The following is a 6,717-nucleotide window of genomic DNA, read 5'->3' as shown; positions in this document are numbered from 1 at the left end:
TAATTCTCCCAAAAAGAAAATTATTATCAGCAACTTACATTTATTAAGTCTTTACCAGGTGTCTGGGACTGTCTTAAGTGTTTTGCATCTCCTAATTTAATTATTTCAATGCTATGGGGTTGCTATAAAGATTAAACACATATAAAGTTCTTATACAAGCATAGAACTCTGTATCTAGTATTAAGAGATGTAATCAACATCTTTCTAAATTGAATTTAACCGGGAAATGACATTATTCCCCAACCCTCCAAGAGAACAAGTTAGATATTTCTACAGTTGATACAGAAGCCCTGGATTCTAAATAACTGATTCAAATCATTCCAGAACCTGTGGTGATAAATCAAAATCTCTATGGCTTTATGAAGTATTCACTTTTTATAGCATAAATAGGATTCAACCAGGTATATTTAAACTGTTCAATGAAATCTACTTTGACTGACAGACTGGGAGAAAACATTTGCAAACAATGAAACAGGCAAGGGGTTTGTTTTCAAAATATACAAACGGGTCATACAACGCAATACCAAAAATAACCGAACAGCCCAATCGTAAAATGGACAGAGATCTAAATAGACATTTCTCCAAAGAAGACGTACAGATGGCCAACAGGAACATGAAACGATGCTCGAGATCGTTGATTATCAGAGAAACGCAAATCAAAATTACAATGAAGTTTCATTTCACACTGGTTAGAATGGCCATCATCAAAAAGTCTACAAATAATAAATGCTGAAAAGTGTGGAGAAAAAGGAACCCTCCTACACTGTTGGTAGGAATGTAAATTGGTGCAGACACTGTGGAAAACAACATGGAAGTTCCTTAAAAAACTAAAATAGAATTACCATATGATTCAGCAGTGTCACTCCTGGTCATATATCCTGAAAAGATGAAAACTTTAATTCAAAAAGACACATAGACCCCAATGTTCATAGCATCACTATTTACAAAAACTAAGACATGGAAGCAACCACAATGTCCACTGACAGATGAATAGGTAAAGAAGATTGTATGTGTGTGTATATATATATACCTGTGTGTATACATATACACATTCCATGGTGTGTGTGTGTCTGTGTGTGTGTGTATGCACAGCCATAAAATGTTATTCAGCCATAAAAAAGAATGAAATACTGCCATTTGCAGCAGCATGGATGGACCTAGAGATTAGCATACTAAGTGAAGTAAGTCAGATTATATATCACCTATATGTGGAATCTAAGAAAATGATACAAATGAACTTATTTACAAAACAGAAACAGCATCAGACATAGAAAACAAACTTAATCAACTATACTTCAATTAAAAAAATCTACTTTGTCTGAAATGGTTGTTTTTTACATCTAATCCTCCACGTCTGCTCACACTGCCCATGGATGCCATCACCCTCAACCTGCATGGAGGAAATGTTCACATGTGCAAATCTCGGAAACCCTAGAAACTGGCAGTTGACTCTTGACAGTTTGCATTTGTTGATATTCATCAAGACCTTGGTTTTCTTACATCCTGCGTTGACAGAGTGCTCTACCCACAGAATACTTATCAAGACTATTGGGCTATCACTAACTTCTGCAACATTTCCAAGGGCATTTTTCAGAGTAGAGGATTTTAATTTCTCTTCTGAGCTTTTTTTTTTTTCTATTGGCATTGCCATAGGGCTGTCCTGCATTCATTCAAGAAATAATATTTTCGAATGCAAAGCTTCAGCAGCATCCATTACCTATAAATTATTGTGACTAAGTGTGTTTGCTTGGACGCTCTGAGTTTATGCCTATTTTCCCAGCCTCCCATCTAGCATTTGTACCAGGTGTTTCATTTTTTAATGGCTTATTTTTATTAACAGTAGAATAAAAAGCTGGGATTTTTTGACAGACTTCCACTATTTTAATTAAAATATAGTTGATGTACAGTATTATGTTAGTTTTGGGTGCTACATAATAATTTTGCATGTGTGCATTATGAAATGATCACCAAGCTAAGTCTAGTAATAATTCATCTCCATATCAAGTTATTACAATATTATCAACTATATTCTTTATACTGTATATTACATCCCTGTCATTTAATATATAACTGGAATACAAGTTAGTATTTACCGGTTCACCTATTTCCTCTGCCACCCCTCCTCCATTCTGGAAACCGCCTGTTTGTTTTCTGTATCTCTGAGTCTGTTTTTGTTTTGTTTTATCTGTTTGTTTTGTTTTTTAGATTTCACACATAAGTGAAGTCATGAGGTAATTGTTCTTCTCTGTCTGACTTATTTCACTTAACACTATGCACACATAGTAAGTTGTTGAAAATCTTTCTTTTTCATACTTCTGATTTCTTGAAGTTTATTGGAATGCTTTGACATCCTGCTACAAAAAGAAGAGGAAAGTTCTGAAGTGTGGAAGTCCTTATTCAAAAGGTCCTGATCCATGGTTTTGTCGTCCCCCAAGACAACATGTTCCAGAGGAGTCAGGAGTCCAGCCAGCAGCTCAGATACTGACATGTGATGCCCATTGTTTGCAGATTCTGCCCCCAAGGTTCTTCCGTGAGGAAGAGCCAAGGAATTTATCTGATCATAATTCAGGCTGAGCTAAGGCACCCCAGACATCATGGTTCAGAATTTTTTTGTGCATCTTCCATAAGCTTAGCACATTGCCTGACACATAATAGATGCTCATAGCTCAAAAAATAATAATATGGTAGTCTCCTCTTAAACACAGGTGACATGTTCCAACATCCCCAGTGGATGCTAGAAACAGTGAATCGTACTGGACCCTGTATAGACTACTTTTTCCTATATATACAGATCTATGATAAAGTTTAATTTCTAAATTAGTCACAGTAAGATATTAAAGTAATAATTTAAAAATAGGACAATGATAACAATATACTGTAATAAAAGTTATATGAAGGTAGCCTCTTTCTCTCTCTCTCAAAATATCTTATTGTACTGTCCTCACCCTTCTTCTTCTCATGCTGATGTGAGATGATAAAATGCCTACATGATGAGATGAATGACATAGTCATTGTGATGTAGTGTTAGGCTGTTGCTAACCTTCTGATGATATGTCAGAAGGAGGATCATCTGCTTTGGGTGATCCTGGATCATGGAGCCATGAGGTTGTCAATGGTTGGATGTGAGGAGCAGACGATGTCCACGGCTGGGGATCCCGGGTTGAGGGGGATGGTGTGAGATTCCCGCTCCTTACTCAGAACACCCCAGAATTTACAACTTATGAACAGTTTATTTCTGGAATTTTCCTTTTTGATAGTTTCAGATTGTGGTTGACCAAGGGTAACTGAAACCGTGGAAAGCAAAACCTCAGATAAGGGGGAGCTGCTGTAGGATTCACCGAATTAACAAATGAGCAAACAATCTAATCATCACACAAAGCATGAAGAGCTGCCCTTTTGTCCAGAATCGTGAAACTGCCGGCCTTTCGGGGATGTGGGAGTGTGGTACCACTCAGCCTCCCAGCGTTCTAACTTTAGCTACCTCGGAAGTTAGAGGTAGCCTCTATCTCCAATGACACAGATCTACTGAGAAGTGCTATGCTTTCTCTAACCTCTGCTCCGGTGCCAGAAACTATCAGCTGAATTAAAACAATGAAATGTCAATCAGCCAGTATTTATTGGGCACTAATTGTTTGTTTGCTCAACACTCTCGCAAGACTTCTAAAATTGACAAATAAAATACAGGACACTGTTCTTGCTCTTCAAGAACTTTACATTTTGTTGGGATGCAATATTAAAATATTCACAAAACAAAAAATAATGCAAAACTATAACACCATATCAAATAGCGTGGTTCAGAAAATTCAGGTGCTGAGTTCAGAGAAGAAATCGATTGAGCTTAAGAAACTTTTCCATCAAGGTGGGTGGTTAGTATTTGTCAGTAAATCCTGTGCAGGTTGTTTCTGAAGACATATTCTGATGTTGCACCCCAAATCCTTACCCTGATTCCAGCAGTGTTTAGAAGCCAACGTTGCTTCTCTACGTGTCTTGCCATCTGGCTGGTCCTAAGGGTGGGGAAGTGAGCTCCAGGCACAAAAGCATTCATCAAAGTGGGGGGGACCTAGATGCTGGCAGGACCAGGCAGAGTACTTATGTACAGCTGCCAGAGGTGTGCAGTTAGAGACAAGAGACAGACATGGAAGCTGGACAAAGGGTGAAAGCTAACAGATATTAGGGAGAGGTGACCATCAGGAAGCTGACTCGCTGCATCATAAATCAAGAAGCTCTGACAGGTCAGGAAGAAAGGTGCGAACTGGCCCAAGTGGTCCTGGACTACGGACAAGGTAGTGGTGTTGGAAGTCCGAAGTGGTAAAAGATGGAAAAGGAGGGGCAGGGCCAGAATGCAAAGGAACTATACAGAGATTAGTTCAGAGGCAGAGAAACTTTATTTAAACAGCCACCAGTTAAAGATTAGTCAGGCCAAGAAGTCCAGAATCCAGTCTTTCTTGGGGATTCCCAGCCTGAGTGGAAAATTTTCATTCCTACTATTGCCAGAGCCATCATTCATACTAAACTATGAAGAAATTACTTGAATATTAAAAATAAAACTTACTTAGATTAATTTGACTCATGTGACTGCTTACTCACCATACATCACCTTCACTGGTATTTTCTATTTCTTGTACACATAAAACATATTCATACCACATACCATTGCACATGCTAGCCCCAATTCCCAAGAATTACTTTGTCTTGAATCTTCAATTATTACCTCCTCAACCATCTTACATTGCTTCCTCTCATCCCCAGCTTGGCTGAGCCTCTGTTGAAGACCTCACTGGGGTGGATTCAACATGTAATAGGGTGTCCTGTTTGAGGACACTTGTCCACAACCTGAGGAAACTGCCCAGTGTTGCTTGGAGACACAGTAAGGCACAGGCTTGATGACTTGCAGGACCCAGAGAGGACTGGTTGCCATTAAGCCAGGGACCTTCACACATAGCCTTTTCTGAATTAGCTAGAGTGAATTTTAAAAATAGAAACAGAGTGTAGTCATTTTCAGAATATCTTAATACCTCTTTATATACTGAGAATGTAGAATCAATAAAAGCATGGGCATTCTTAGCACACTAAAAAAACTGGCAGATTTGGGACTGTAGAGTAATAAAAGCCAAATATTTGCAATCAGTTCTTAAAGCATTGAGAACATTAAAAATATAAACTAAGGATAGGAATATTAAAGCATCTCACTAGATGCTTTATTAATAAAGCCATTCTTACACCCACCATGAAAACTGACAAAAGTTCAGTTCATGGTTTCAAGAGGTATTGGTAGATCACATGGACATCCAACAGTAGAAACCAAGATAGAGATCCAGAGTTTAGAACAAAGGGATAACTCATGAAAAGGTCCTGAATCAATGAGCAGACCTCTCAGCCAATTCTCACTGACTTCATAGAAGACATGAAACTGCGATTTTTATCACTTCTGTGGATCTTATGATTTTCTGAAGTAATGTGTCTAAGATTTTTGACTCTCAAACTAGAAGAAAGTGATCTAATAATGGGATAAACTATTGTAAGTAGACCTGTTTTTAAAAATCCTTATGCTTTCCTTATCTGACGTCAACTTTCCCTCCTTGGAAGGACTCAGACTTTGGGCAATGACATCAGTATCAAGAGATGAGCCAGTACCTTCCATCCCATTCAAATGTCTAAAATGTCTATTGGAAATCCCAATGATCACAACAAACAATCTCCAAAATCATTTATCTTTAGTAGCTGTACATGATCTAGACTTTTAAAATGCGTAAGAAGAGAGGAAGACGTGACATGAAGGCCTAGGACCGTGGAATCCAAAAGCCGGACAGGACCTTATTGTTGCTCTCGCCGAATCTCATCATTGTTTATATGGAGAAGCTGAGTCCACTAAGGTCAAGAGATTTTCCCAATGTTACTTAGAATCTCAGTCTCCTTATTGCCATTTCAGTATACTTAGGAAGATGGTTCAGGTGGTTTAACTCTTCAATAAGTGATTACGGAAGGTGATTTGTGTGCCTGGCATTATGCCTGGAGCTGGGAGTATTTACTGAGTGAAATAGGCAACACCCCTGCCTGTATAGAGCTTAGAATCCATGAAGGAAATCAGATAATTAAATAAACAATTGCAACGAAGGGGGATAGTGTCTGATAGGACAAGAGCAGGATAATTCATTCACTTAGTCATCAAAAAATTATTAAATGCCTACTGTGCACCAGGCGCTGTTCACACATCAGCGATGTCACACTAGAAACAGACCAAAGCCTGCTCTCACAGGCATCTGTGGACAGACGGGAGGGTAACAATGTGCATGACAGAGACGTGGATCACACAGCAGGTGGGAAGGCGGCAACTACTGGAAGAAGCTGTGCCGGGGAGCAGGGACGTAGGGTTGGGAGATGTGAAGGTCGTGAGGGAAGGTCTCATTGAGAAGGGACATTTCAGCAGGGACTTGAAGAAGGAGCGGGAGGTAGGCTGTTCCTGAGACAGGGTTTGCCTAGTGGGTTTACAGACTCCCTGAAGGCCAGTGTGGCCGAGGTGACGTGAGCGAGGGGAGCGTAGGAGGAGACGAAGTCAACTGCACAGCAGCGACAGTAAACTTGGTTTCCGGGGACACCGCCTAGAAGAAGAGGTGATGCTGGGAGAGAAGTAAAAGCTAAAATTAGATGGAGGGCTTTGCTCACAGGCTGAATTTGAAGTCAGATCAGTATATTCAGCAGTCACTTCCGAGTGCCTAC

At 39.5% G+C, this 6,717-nt stretch overlaps 1 long non-coding RNA gene across 1 annotated transcript; it reads left to right on the top strand.

Annotated features, from left to right (window-relative positions):
- The first annotated feature begins 3,070 nt into the window (after positions 1-3,070).
- On the top strand, positions 3,071-3,613 carry LOC140699004 (uncharacterized). The gene is made up of 2 exons (XR_012077028.1): positions 3,071-3,105; positions 3,258-3,613. It is a non-coding gene; the product is annotated as an uncharacterized lncRNA (long non-coding RNA).
- The last annotated feature ends 3,104 nt before the right edge of the window (positions 3,614-6,717 follow it).

The sequence above is a fragment of the Vicugna pacos genome, chromosome 10 (assembly GCF_048564905.1).
Source record: "Vicugna pacos chromosome 10, VicPac4, whole genome shotgun sequence".
NCBI classification, from domain to species: domain Eukaryota; kingdom Metazoa; phylum Chordata; class Mammalia; order Artiodactyla; family Camelidae; genus Vicugna; species Vicugna pacos.
Note: the sequence above shows the minus strand (reverse complement) of the source record. Positions and strands in the feature narration are given on the sequence as shown.